A 13,071-nucleotide genomic window follows, 5' to 3' on the forward strand; every position below is an offset into this window, starting at 1 on the left:
CTCAGTTATCTCTGTATGCCCATCTGGCAAATGATACTGTTGGGTGGATGTAACTCGTTGGGTTTGTGGCAAGACCTGAGGCTGGCGATGTGTATGTCCACACAGTACCAACTTCATCACACACACTCAGAGTCTGAATTCCCCAGTCATGGTTTGTAACACCAGGCCATCTAAATGGTCCATCCCCAGAATGTATTCTGGTATGAGATAGACATACACAGTATTTAAATGGGGAGCCAAATGGCAGATACCAAGGTGCAGAGATACAGGTTTCACTGTTACTAACCAGTCTCCATAACCGTCAATGTAAGCAGGTTTGCCCAGAAATTTATCTGGTTTCTCATAAACAAGCCTGCGATCTGCGCCAGTATCCACCAGCAACAGCACCCACTGTACATTGCTGGGGAACCAGTGGATTGCTAATTCCACATGTGGCCTCTAGTCATCTGGTGTCCTCCCACGCCGGGCACCTTGGCCAGTTCCATAATCAAACAGGAAAGGCTTTACATTTCTGGTTGGCTGCAGGAAGTAGTCTTTGAGCTGAAGCTCCCAGGCGGGACTGGGTCACACAGAAATGTCCTTCCCCTTGGGCATTTTCTGCAATTGGTGCTGCAGGGACAATTGTCTCCACAAAGTTAAGAGTACTTCATTGGGCTGCTTATTGATTTTCTCTTGGTCGACTGGCCAGAATCACATCTATCCACATCTGTGAGCATGCCATTCATTGGGACTCCCTTTTCTCCCATGGGATGGGGGGGCCCACAGCGGGACATCTTCCCCTTCTTTACTGCACAGATCCCTCGGTCCCACCGATGGCCTTCTGCTTCCCCGAGAGCTTCCATAGCAGTGGTCACTTCATGTATTCAACACCCTACATATGGGGTGAGGACAGCAGCTAGGGAGCAAAAGGCACTCGGGGGAATGGAACCCAACACGAGATCCCTCATGTGGGAGGCAAAATGTTCATCATCTGGCCCATGGGTATTCAGGTCAAACATAGCCTGCTACATACCCATCTCCCCAGTGACTTGCACAAAATCGGCATATGACTGCCATTCAGTCACGATTTTGGGTATTTTACCAGTGTCATTCCACAGTTTGTATGGCTTCCCATAGTCACTCAATCAGGGTGTGGTCATCTTGCCCTTGCGCCAACCTCCTGCTCACCTGCAACTGCTGATGGAGGGACGGGTGAATCGTAATCGAGGTTAGCTTTTCCATCTCAGAGGTGGAACAGAAGATACTATCTGCTCTCTTTGCCCATAAACAAAGCATCCATGCAGGCAGAGGTTCCCCTAGACCCTGGAGGCACTGCTTTCCTAATTCCCACAACTCAGTTGGGGTAAAGGCAGTGTATGAAGTATGTTTCATTACAGTGTTGGGTCCCTGAGCCTGCTCTTGGGGCCCTAATGGCTGTTCATGATCTACCTTCTGACAGACCACTGGGTGAACTCGCAATGGGGGTTCTTCCTCCTCCGTATCGGAGTGGGAATCTCTGGCTGAGACCAGGGACTCAGGCTTGCATTCACAGCAGCCTCAAATTCCTTTTCCAAGCTCTGTAGCCAGGTCTCCAGGTGCCCTGCCTGCATCTGGAAGTCCCCATTCATGGAAGCTTTTAACTCTTTTTCTGAGCTGTGTAGCCAGGCCTCCAGGCTCCATGTCTGCACCTGGAGGGCCCTTACCTGTGCTGCATCCCTCGGGGACTTGGTGTATACTTCTTGTAGCACAGTAAAAAATGCCCATCTAACTCTGCCGGCAAAAGCTCGCTCCTTCTTGGTGCTGTGCACTTCTGGCTGCTTCAGTGCCTTTTCCATGCTCATGAGGGACCCATCTACCACTGCCCAGGTTTCTATCAGAGCCCATCTGAGCAGCACAGCTGCCACTGGGTACCACAGCTCATGTTGCAGCCACTTGACCCACCCAGAGGCAGCAGGGACTGAAGGCTCACTCACCTCAGGATCCTGCTTGTGATGCCAATTGTCAGGTTCTAACTGAAGTCTGAGTGAAGTTGGTAGGCAAGTGGTGGGTAGCTGGAAGAACATTCGAGGAATTGTAGATAGTTTCAACATGGCTTTACTCTTTCTCTGGGTGTGAGCAAGGTGTATGTACAGCATCAGCAGGGTAGTTATACCTTTTACAGACAATAGTGGCTCTGAGCCAAGCATGAGCTCACGTAGGTGATTGTCTATGTGCCTCACGTGGTGTGGTTACGTAATGTGCAGGGTTGTGTGCCTGTGCTCCAAACCCGCTGAGTCATGCTGCACCAGAAGGCTGCCTCATCCTACTCCTAACTAAAGCACAGCCATTTCCCTTAAACTCTGCCTCCCAGGTTCAAGTGATTCTCATGCCTCAGCCTCCTGAGTAGCTGGGATTACAGTCATGTGACATCACACCCAGTTAATTTTTGTATTTTAGTAGAGAAGGAGTTTTGCCATGTTGGCCAGGCTGGTCCTGAACTCCTGGCCTCAAGTGATCTGCCTGATTTGGCCTCCCAAAGTGTTGGGATTATAGGCGTGAGCCACCGCACCTGGCTATTTCGTTTTAACATCTCTATTGTCCCTCATTCTTTCTCTAGTTACTTATTCACCAGGTCATTTCATCCAGTCTTAGGACATTGATCTGGTTTGGCTGTGTCCACACTCAAATCTCATCTTGAATTGGTAGTTCCTATAATCCCCACATATCATGGGAGGGACCTAGTGGGAGGTAAGTTAATCATGGGGGTAGTTACCCTCATGCTTTTCTTGTGATAGTGAGTGAGTTCTCAAGAAATACGATGGTTTTATAAGGGGCTTTTCCCCCTTTTGCTCAGCACTTCTCCTTCCTGCCACCATTTGAAGAAGGGTATTTGCTTCTCCTTCTGCCATGATTTGTAAGTTTCCTGAGGTGTCCCCAGCCATGCTGAACTGTGAGTCAATTAAGCCTCTTCCCTTTCTAAATTACCCAGTCTCGGATATGTCTTTATTAGCAGTATGAAAACGAACTAATACACTGAGCAAATAAATTGTTTATGACATTATACCCTCCTGAGATAAGAATGAATCACTTTATGTCATAATAATATGATATATTCTCTGGATTATTATAAAAGTTTTAAGGTATAATATGAGAAAGTCATTTTTAGGCTTACATCTGGAGTTATATTTGATTTGCCCTCTTAAATTTCCAAGCAATATGTCACATTATTCTTTATCTTATTCTAATAATTAATCTTGTGTTTGAAATCAAATAGGAAACATTATTTTCTCTTTGTTTTTTGAATTTGAATTTGTAATATACCCAACAGTTCTTCTTTTCCTCCTTCTTTTTTCTACCACCCCTTTATCATAATGATACATAAAATACAAAATAGGGAGTGGGAACAATTAGATACTTTTGACACATTCCATGTTCTACATCAATAAATAGGTTTTAAATGGAACACAAGATGATCTATATTTCTCTAAAACTGACTAATACATTGAGCTAATCTGAGAAAAATGATGTGGTACACAACTGTGAAGGTTAGCTGACAAAACAAATAGTTGAAATAGTTTTTTTTTATTTTTCACATTAAGATGTTGCATTTCAAACTAATGCTACACATAATAAAATTCCGAGTAAGCAGGTTTATCTTTTTCATGAAAATCTGAAATGCAAGCCATTTATTTCTACAACTGTAAATGTAAATTGCTCAGACATATCATGTTAGTGATCAGAAATCACCAAGCTATTTTTCTTTGAGTATGGGCTCTTGCATCAATAGCCTTTGAAAAATATATCAATTCCTTGTTTTCCCTGATAAGGAGGAAATGTGACAAAGAGAACTGGAAGCACATGGCCATTTGGACAAATAAACACATTTAATAAAATGTCTTAGAATTGTAGATAAAAACAAAAAAATGAATGCATGCAAAAACTAGTGATACTTGAGTAAGATCTGTAGTCCAGTTCACTGTATTGGACCATCAATTTCCTGGTTCTGAAAATGCAGTGGGGTAATGTAAGATGTTGCCATCAGAGAAATCTGGATGATAGGTACAAGAGACCTCTCTGTACTACTTTGGCAACTCTTTGTGATTCTGTAATTATTTCAAATTGAAAACATTTGAAATACAGAAATAAAAACAATACAAAAATTAGCAAAGCTTAGAATATGGTAAAAATATTTACAACAGAAAACCAATCACTTGGTATGTTGTCTTTACATTTCCATAGTTTGTATTTTCAGGTTTATAAGGGCACAATTGTATTTCCAAAATAAGCAGCAAAGCAGCAGATACTGAATAATGTAATATAAAATTGATTTCATTTATCAGTGTAACTGGGAAGTATTAGAGGTGCCAGACTGATATATAACATCTAATCAAAGGAAAAGCACCCAATTGCTAATTTCAATGGCTCATATGATAATACATTCTCAATCTATGCTAGATTTTTTAATGTTCCTAAGCAACTGTAGTCCTCCAGTGACTTCATTATGATCATGTTAATGTGTGTTTTTACTCAAGGGTAGTTTGAGAAGCAAATTATAACTACTATGAATACTGGAATTACGAGGGGAAATTCCAAATATCATATTATTTTGATATTATAAATAGTTCTATGCATAATATCAAAATAGATGATGTTTACAACCCTCTAGGGCTTGAGGGTTCTTCTGGTGTAGTAATTCATGAGTTTTCTAACCTTAGACTGGGGATATATTGGTAATTTATTTCATTTCATGTAATTCATTTCAAGCTGGAAAGACTCTCAGGTTACACTTTCAGAGTTTCCCAGGTGTAACAGCTTATGATGTATTTGTGACTTTGGTGATAATTCTAAATATTACAACTGCAACTCTCATGATATTTACACTGGATCTGGCACTGTTACCTAAAATAGAGAATGGCAGCTGCCTGCTTACAACAACACTTTCTGCAGTTTAGTAGTTGATACCCATTTTAAAAATCCAGTCTTAAAACTTTTTAGAGTCCATGTAGGCGCCTTAGTTTCTAGTGATGAAACCTACAAATAGTAAAGTACAACTTAAATACCAGCAAAGTATAGTCATATGCCACATAATAACATGCTGTACAGGTTTGTAGCCTGGGAAAAATTGTGTATGCCATATAGCCTAGGTGTGTGGTGTGTAGTAGGCTATACCATCTATGTTTGTGTAAGTACACTCTACGATGTTCACACAAAGATGAAATCATCCAATAATTAATTTCTCAGAACATATCCCTATCATTTAGCAATGCATGACCGTAATAGGATAATCTAGAAACATTGGAACTTCTATATTTAAGTAAGTGTTGTCTTTTAAAAGGATATTATTTTAGGGGTTTTTATGCTTATTTCAGTGACTCTGCCATTGTTCAAATATATTGGCCTCATCTATGGGCTTTGCCTATGGGTAAAGACTCCTACTTTTAATTATTGTGGTAAAAATCACAAAACACGAGACCTATCCCCTGAATACATTTTAAGGGTACTGTACAGTATTCTTAACCATAAGCACAATTTTTACAGCAGATCTCTAGAACTGTTTCATCTTGCGTGACTGGAACTTTATACCCATTGAGCAACATATTAGGGTTCTCCAAACAGAACCAATAGTACACACGTATACACATACACATTGACTTTGTAATATACCCAAAGTTCTTCTCCTCCTCCTCCTTTTTTCTACCACCCCTTCTTCACAATAATGATACATAAAATACAAAGGAGGGAGTGGGAGCAATTAAACACTTTTGACACATTCCATGTTCTACATCAATAAATAGGTTTTAAATGGAACACAACATGATCTATATTTCTCCAAAACTGACTAATACATTGAGCTCTGTGTGTGTGTGTGTGTGTGTGTGTGTGTGTGTACTGTTGATTCTGTTTCTCTGGAGAACCCTAATATGTTGCTCAATGGGTATAAAGTTTCAGTCATGCAAGCATGTGTGTGTGTATATATATATAGATATATACACACACATATTTATTTTTTTTAATTTTTTATTTATTATTATTATTTTTTGAGACGGAGCTCGCTCTGTCGCCCAGGCTGGAGTGCAGTGGCCGGATCTCAGCTCACTGCAAGCTCCGCCTCCTGGGTTCACGCCATTCTCCTGCCTCAGCCTCCCGAGTAGCTGGGACTACAGGCGCCCGCCACCTCGCCCGGCTAGTTTTTTGTATTTTTTTAGTAGAGACGGGGTTTCACCGTGTTAGCTAGGATGGTCTCGATCTCCTGACCTCGTGATCCGCCTGTCTCGGCCTCCCGAAGTGCTGGGATTACAGGCACATATTATTTATTTACTACTTAGTTATTGCAGTAAAAATCACAAAACAGAAGACCTATCCCCCTAATACATTTTAAGGGTACTGTACGGTATTGTTAACCATAGTTAGCATAGTCTATGTTAAATATAGTCTATATGTTTAAAATAAGTACACAATACTGGTAATGTATTATTAGATAGCATGGCTAATTTCTAGACTATTATGAGAAATTCTTTTAAAAATTTAAATTATAGATGGCTTAGAAAATTATAGAATTCAGATTAAGTCAACTAGAATGTGTTTTTCTAATCTTGCAATTCTATTTCTATAATAGCTCCTTTTTTTCCATACCCACCATAAATGGTAGTTTTAAATAAATATTTTAGTGGTATTTGCCAACACTTTGCATATATTTAGTTATATGACTATAAACTTACTAGGGGTCAAAATACTGAATCTTACTGTGTCTGTCCATATGGAAACAGATTTCTTTACTATACATCTAACTTGTCCTATGAGCTGTCAAAGGGCTTAAAGCCTTCAAGGATGATATGTCTTTACTTAAACATATTAACTAACATGGATATTCACTAAAAAGCAAGATAAAAATTCTACTTTTTAAATGTAAAATGCCAAGTCAAATAAAAAAAAGAAAGAAAAAAAGCTGAAAAAGTATCTAGAATTAGGAAGTGGTACCAGTAGTTTTCTTTATGACTGGAAAACATAAATCAGTACGGTTTGTTGTTTGTGGCTTGGCAGCATAAACATCACCTGGGAACTTGAAAGAAATGTAGACTGTCAGCCTCCACTCAAGATCAGCTTAATTAGAGCCTTCATCTTAAAATCTTAACAAGACCCTCAGTAAGCATGTTAGGTTTGATAAGTACATTTTAAGGGTACTTTTAATCTGACAATGGTGAAGTAGGATGGTGAGAAGACTTGTTAGGTGGCTCTTGAAAGAGTCAGGTATGTGATACTGAAGGCCTGAATGGTATAGTGGCAGTGTGAATAGGGATTGATGCAAGCTGTACATTTCCCTATAATCTCTGGAGATTTTTAAATTTTTGTGCTTAGGTTCCACTCTCAATTTTTTTTTTTTTTTTTTTAACAATGGATCTGAGGTGAAACCTAGGTAATGAGTATTTTTAAAAAGGTCCCCTAATGATTCCAAATGTGCAGCCAAGGTTGAGAACCAGGGCTCCACTGCTCCTGGGATTGGAAGTTTTTAAAGAAACTATATTATCTAATATTTTGTAAGCAGAGTAAAAGTAAATAAGAATGTGGCATAATAGTAACACAAAAGTGATTTATACAAAAAGACGCTATTCATTTTAAAAGTTTGAGTTAGCATTTCTTTCTTTTTTTTTTTAAACACCCTTTATTCATTTGGGTCATGAATTATCAAATAAAGTTTATCTTCTCCTACAGATTTTCACTGTATGGAATTTTGTTCATGCCTTAAATAAATTTTTAAAAATATGTTTAGAAACTAAACACACAGAATAAATTGGGTTTTTAAAAAATTGTAATTAATACATTGGAAATTCTCTGTGGGGGAAATCACAAGGCATGAATATTATGTATCTAATTATGAAATGCAAGCTTATTAAAAGACACACATTTCATTAAAGAGTGAATAGAACATAAGAAATATATTTAGGCAGCCGGTTAATGTAGAGTTAAATAATTTCAATGTGAAAGTATTTCCTTGCTATGTTTTACTATGACTATTATGAATTGTCAGTGTTTCTCAATACTAATGTTGGGGCTTAGTATTATTACCCTCCTTTAGATAGTCTGTTGCACATTTTTGACACCCAATTGGTATACACCAGTAAGCACTTGGGCTGGGGTTACTGAGTCTGCATATCTTGGCTACACATTAAAAGTTTTTTGGTTATTCCTTTTACAGGGCATAATTATTCACAAACAGTGTTAGCAATATCAAGCAGTGTCCAAAAGTCAGAGTTTCCACTAATTCAGTTTTTTTTTTCCCTCTGGTTCTGAGATAAATTCATGCTATTTATTTTGTTGCTCAGAGAAGAAAGGAACTTTTTTTTTTTTTTTTTCCTTGAGCACATGCTTTTTGTCATACATTGTGCTAAAAGCTCTACATACAAACCCTTTGATTCTCATAACAAACTTGCCAGGTACCATTAAACTCAAACCTGCTTGACTTCAGGCTCATGCACTTTTGACTGAATGCATCATCTTTCCTTATTAAATGTCCTAGAGCTCAAGACAGGTGATGTTTAACAATATTTAGCAGAAAATCCTTTTGCTTGCTCTTACACAGCATCTTTCTTGAGGTTCCTAAAGTAGTATCAGAAAATGCTGTATACTTCTGTTTTAAATTCTCTAGCCTTTCATTTCCTTCACAGTGTAAAATCAGGAGTCTTACTGTCAGGTTCCTGCCCACATTTCCAGATTCTTCTTTCATATAACTACACCTGCTATGGGTCCTGTCAAAACAAATCTACTTCAGTTCTCTGAACCTGCTTGGGTTCTTCTAAGCTGTTCTTCTGTCCATGTTGTTTTTTGCTCTGCCTGAAATGCTTTTATTCCTTGTTAATTCTATGACACATTTTTAACCTTCTGTATTAATCTGGGTTCTCCAGAGAAACAAAATCAGTAGGATTTATGTATATCGATAGATATAGATATATAGATTTACTATAAGGAATTGGCTCACATGGTTTTGGAGGCTGAGAAGTTCTAGGATCTGCAGTCAACAAATTGCAGGTGATAGTTATATTCTGAGTTTGAAGGTTTGAGATCCAGGAGGGCTGATGGAGTGTAAGTTTCAGTCTAAGTCAAGTGCCAAGGGAGAAGACTAATGTCCCAACTCAAAGATAGTTGGGTAAAGAGCAAATTCTTTCTTACTCTACCTCTTTGTTGTACTCTGGCCTTCAGTGGGCTGGATAAGGCCCTCCCATATTGGGAAGGGCAATCTGCTTTATTTAGTTTACCGATTAAAATGTTAATCTCATTCAGAATTACTCTCACAGACATATACAGAATAATGTTTAACCAAATATATGGACACTCCATGACTCAGCCAAGTTGATACACAAAATTAATTACCACATCTTTCTTCAAGATTTAACCTAAAAGTCATATATGCTTTTACATACGTGAACAGGATAGCAAATGCTACCTGTTCAACTGATCTATTTCTTTTTCGAAAGGGCACACAACTAGACTATGTTACCCAAGCTCCTTTGTGCTTTAGTGAAGCCATGCCATCTCAAACTTTTCTTCCACACAATCTACTTCTCTCTCTTCTCCTGTCTGTTAGTTGTTTGCTTATACAGACAAGGAGTCTTTGGGGGCCATGTATTGAAGATGCAGGTAGCAGTGTTCCTGAATGTTTGCAAGGAGCACTTCAGTCACTCTTTCACCCTGCCAAAGCTTCACGGTCCTATTGATTGAATTGTATGTGAGAAATAAAATGTCATCATATTAAGCCACTGAGATTTGTATGTTTATTTGTTATAGCAGCAAGTCTTAATTTACCTAATATACACATTGTGACAGATGTTCTTAATGTCTCACCCCATATTGTTACATGTCCAGCTTTGAGATCCCTGCATGTGGGGTAGAGTTTCTGACATGCTGACCAGTTCCCATTTTAAGCATCTGTTCCTCTGTGCTTCACTTTATGAAGGATTTATCTGGCACCATAGAAACTTACCATGCACAGTGACAACCTAGAAGAGTGAGTGAGAGCCTCAGCCAACAGGGGACCGGAGTCAGTAGATAAAATGGTTGAGGCTTTCCATCTACCGGTGAGATAAATATGAAGCATGTTTCATATGGTTCTTAGAGGGTTCACAGTGGGATTTAGCCCCAGTGCCCATAGTGGTAACCTGCTCGTTAACGAACTGTTTATATTGGCCTTTCTCCATTCCCTGTCTCACATATACATCCTGGAATCATGTCAAATATACTGCACCTAAGGTCTTCTATCTAGGTCAACTTTTGGGGGACCCAAAAGAAGACACGTATCTAATATAGCTTATCTCACATTGCTTTAAACCTTTGTCCTTATGTCTATGTCTTCCACTGTATTATGAGACTCTTAAGGAACTGTAGTAGGTAGAAATTTAGATGGCTCCCAGGATTCCTGCTTCCTGGTATATATGCTCTAAATAATCTCCCCTTGAGTGTGAGAAGAACTTTTGAATATAATGATATAGTCACTCTTTTGATTAGGCTACAATATATGGCAAAGATAATGATTATGTTACTTTATACACAATATAGCTGACTAAAGTCAGAGATTCCCCTGCTGACCTTGAAAAAGCAAGTCACCATGAATTCAACAGGTGCAAAGAAATGAATTCTGTCAACAATCAGGTGACTGTGGAAGAGGTTTCTGAGCCTCAGACTGGCCAGCACTTTGAAGCCTTGTGAGAATCTGACCATCCAACTAAGCCTTGCCCTGACTCCTGACCCATGGAAACTGTGAGATAATAAATGTATGTTGTTTTAAGCTATTATGTTTGGGATAATTTCTTACATCATAGACAACTATTGCAGCTGCGTAGTTATTCTTTTAAAAATTAATATGAACTATTTCAAATATATAGAAAGTAATACAGAATAGTATAAATAGTATCATGTATACAATATGAAGAAATAGAGTATTACAAGTAATGTTGAAACTTGTTGTGTAGCCTTTTCTAATTCTGCTTTTCTTAATTCTTCCTGAGATGCAACCCACTGTAATGAAGGTGTTGATTAGCATTTATGTGCATTTTTTAGAACAGTATTTTGCTATATATGTGTACGTCTAAAAGCAACATATCATTTATTTCTGTTTGATTTTTCCTCTACTAGAAAGAGATTAAAATGCTTTCATTAGGATTGCTTCCTGTTAATTTTTCTTTGTATCATCATCCAGTTTTATATTATGAATTTTAAAAACATTTTGTTACTTGCTGTGACAGAGACATTTAATATTACTGAATAAGCATGTGCTTCATCACATCTGCCAGCTCTCTAAACAGTTGAGTCATGCCATGTGACAGGTTCTGGCCAACTGGTTGGCAATTGGCAACCAAGGAAGCTGTATGTTGAGATGTTTGAACCACAAGTTTGAAACTGCTGGGGCTTATTGGGGGAAACCCCACCCCCGATATTTAACACGGGTTCTTTTCTATTTCCCTAAGCATCTCAGCTGGTCTGAGAAATAAAAGGAAAGAGTACAAAAGAGAGAAATTTTAAAGCTAGGTATCTGTGGGAGACATCACATGTCAGCAGGTTCCGTGATGCTCTCTGAGCTGTAAAACGAGCAAGTTTTTATTAGTGATTTTCAAAACGGGAGGGAGTGCATGAATAGGGTGTGGGTCACAGAGATCACATGCTTCACAAGGTAATAAAATATCAGAAAGCAAGTGGAGGCAGGGCGAGATCACAGGACCACAGGACGGGGCAAAATTAAAATTACTAATGAAGTTTCGGGCATGCATTGTCATTGATAACATCTTATCAGGATACAGAGTTTGAGAGCAGACAACCTATCTGACCAAAATTTATTAGGCAGGAATTTCCTTGTTCTAATAAACCTGGGAGTGCTACAGGAGACCGGGGCTTATTTCATCCCTTTGGCTTCGACCGTAAAAGGTGGCTGCCCCTACAGGGGCCGTTCAAAGGCCTACCCTCAGGGGCACATTCTCTTTCTCAGGAATGTTCCTTTCTGAGGAAAAGAATTCAGCGATATTTCTTCTATTTGCTTTTGAAAGAAGAGAAATATGGCTCTGTTCTGTCCAGCTCACTGGCAGTCAGAGTCCAAGGCCATTTCCCTTGTTCCCTGAACATTGCTGTTATCCTGTTCCTTTTTTCAGGGTGCCCAGATTTCATATTGTTCAAGCACACATGCTCTACAAACAATTTGTGCAGTTAATGCAATCATCACAGGGTCCTGAGGCAGCATACATCCTCCTCAGTTTATGAAAATGATGGGATTAAGAGATTAAAGTAAAGACAGGCATAGGAAATCATAAGGGTATTGATTGGGGAAGTGATAAGTGTCCATGAAATCTTCACAATTTTTGTTCAGAGATTGCAGTAAAGACAGGTGCAAGAAATTATAAAAGTATTAATTTGGGGAACTAATAAATATCCATGAAATCGTCACAATTTATGTTCTTCTGCCATGGCTTCAGCTGGTCCCTCGGTTCCAGGTCCCTGACTTCCCGCAACAGGGACTTCTGAGTCACCACACGGAAAACTGCTGGTCTGCAGAGGTATAAAATTTGGCTAGAACTTCGTATGAGTGAAAAAATAAACCTTTTGTTTGTGAAGCCAGTATAACTTATTGTACCATAGCCTACATTATTCTGTCTGATGTAGAAAAATACAAGTTCATGTTATTTTATACTGATGTTATTGTGTTCCTTTAATAATTTATCCTTATTAAACCCTTTGCCTCACATTTTACCTGATAATTTTTTGATCATCCCATTATTTTCAACCCTTTGTTTTATTTAAGACTTGTAACTAGGCTATAGCTGGGTGTATTTTAAAAATCAAATCTAATAGTTTTTTTCTCTTCTTTTAGGTATTTTAATCCACTTACATTTTTGAAATTACTAATAGATTTACTTAGACTTATTTCTATGATTTTATTATTATCAAGATTTTAGTTCCAATTTTTAACAAACAACCATCATTAGCTGTCATTTGATATTATAGTCAGTAGTTGGTACAATTTGTTAGCTTATTGTTAAAAATTATTTTCTGTATTTAGTGTTGTTTTATTCCAGCCCCTTATTTAAAAGACTTTTCCCTCTGGGCTCATCGCTGATCTGGATGAGGTGCCTACTC

The 13,071-nt window shown here is 38.4% G+C and overlaps 1 long non-coding RNA gene across 2 annotated transcripts in view; it reads left to right on the plus strand.

The window, feature by feature from the left end:
- LOC126932674 (uncharacterized) overlaps positions 1 to 12,756 on the plus strand; it is a 62,824-nt gene extending 50,068 nt beyond the window's left edge. Inside the window, exon 4 of one of the 2 annotated variants that reach the window (XR_007718275.1) lies at positions 10,507 to 12,756. This is a non-coding gene — a long non-coding RNA (uncharacterized LOC126932674). The remainder of the gene's footprint in view (positions 1 to 10,506) is intronic. The other variant, XR_007718276.1, reaches the window with a different exon arrangement.
- The last annotated feature ends 315 nt before the right edge of the window (positions 12,757 to 13,071 follow it).

The sequence above is a fragment of the Macaca thibetana genome, chromosome 12 (assembly GCF_024542745.1).
Source record: "Macaca thibetana thibetana isolate TM-01 chromosome 12, ASM2454274v1, whole genome shotgun sequence".
Lineage (NCBI taxonomy): Eukaryota > Metazoa > Chordata > Mammalia > Primates > Cercopithecidae > Macaca > Macaca thibetana.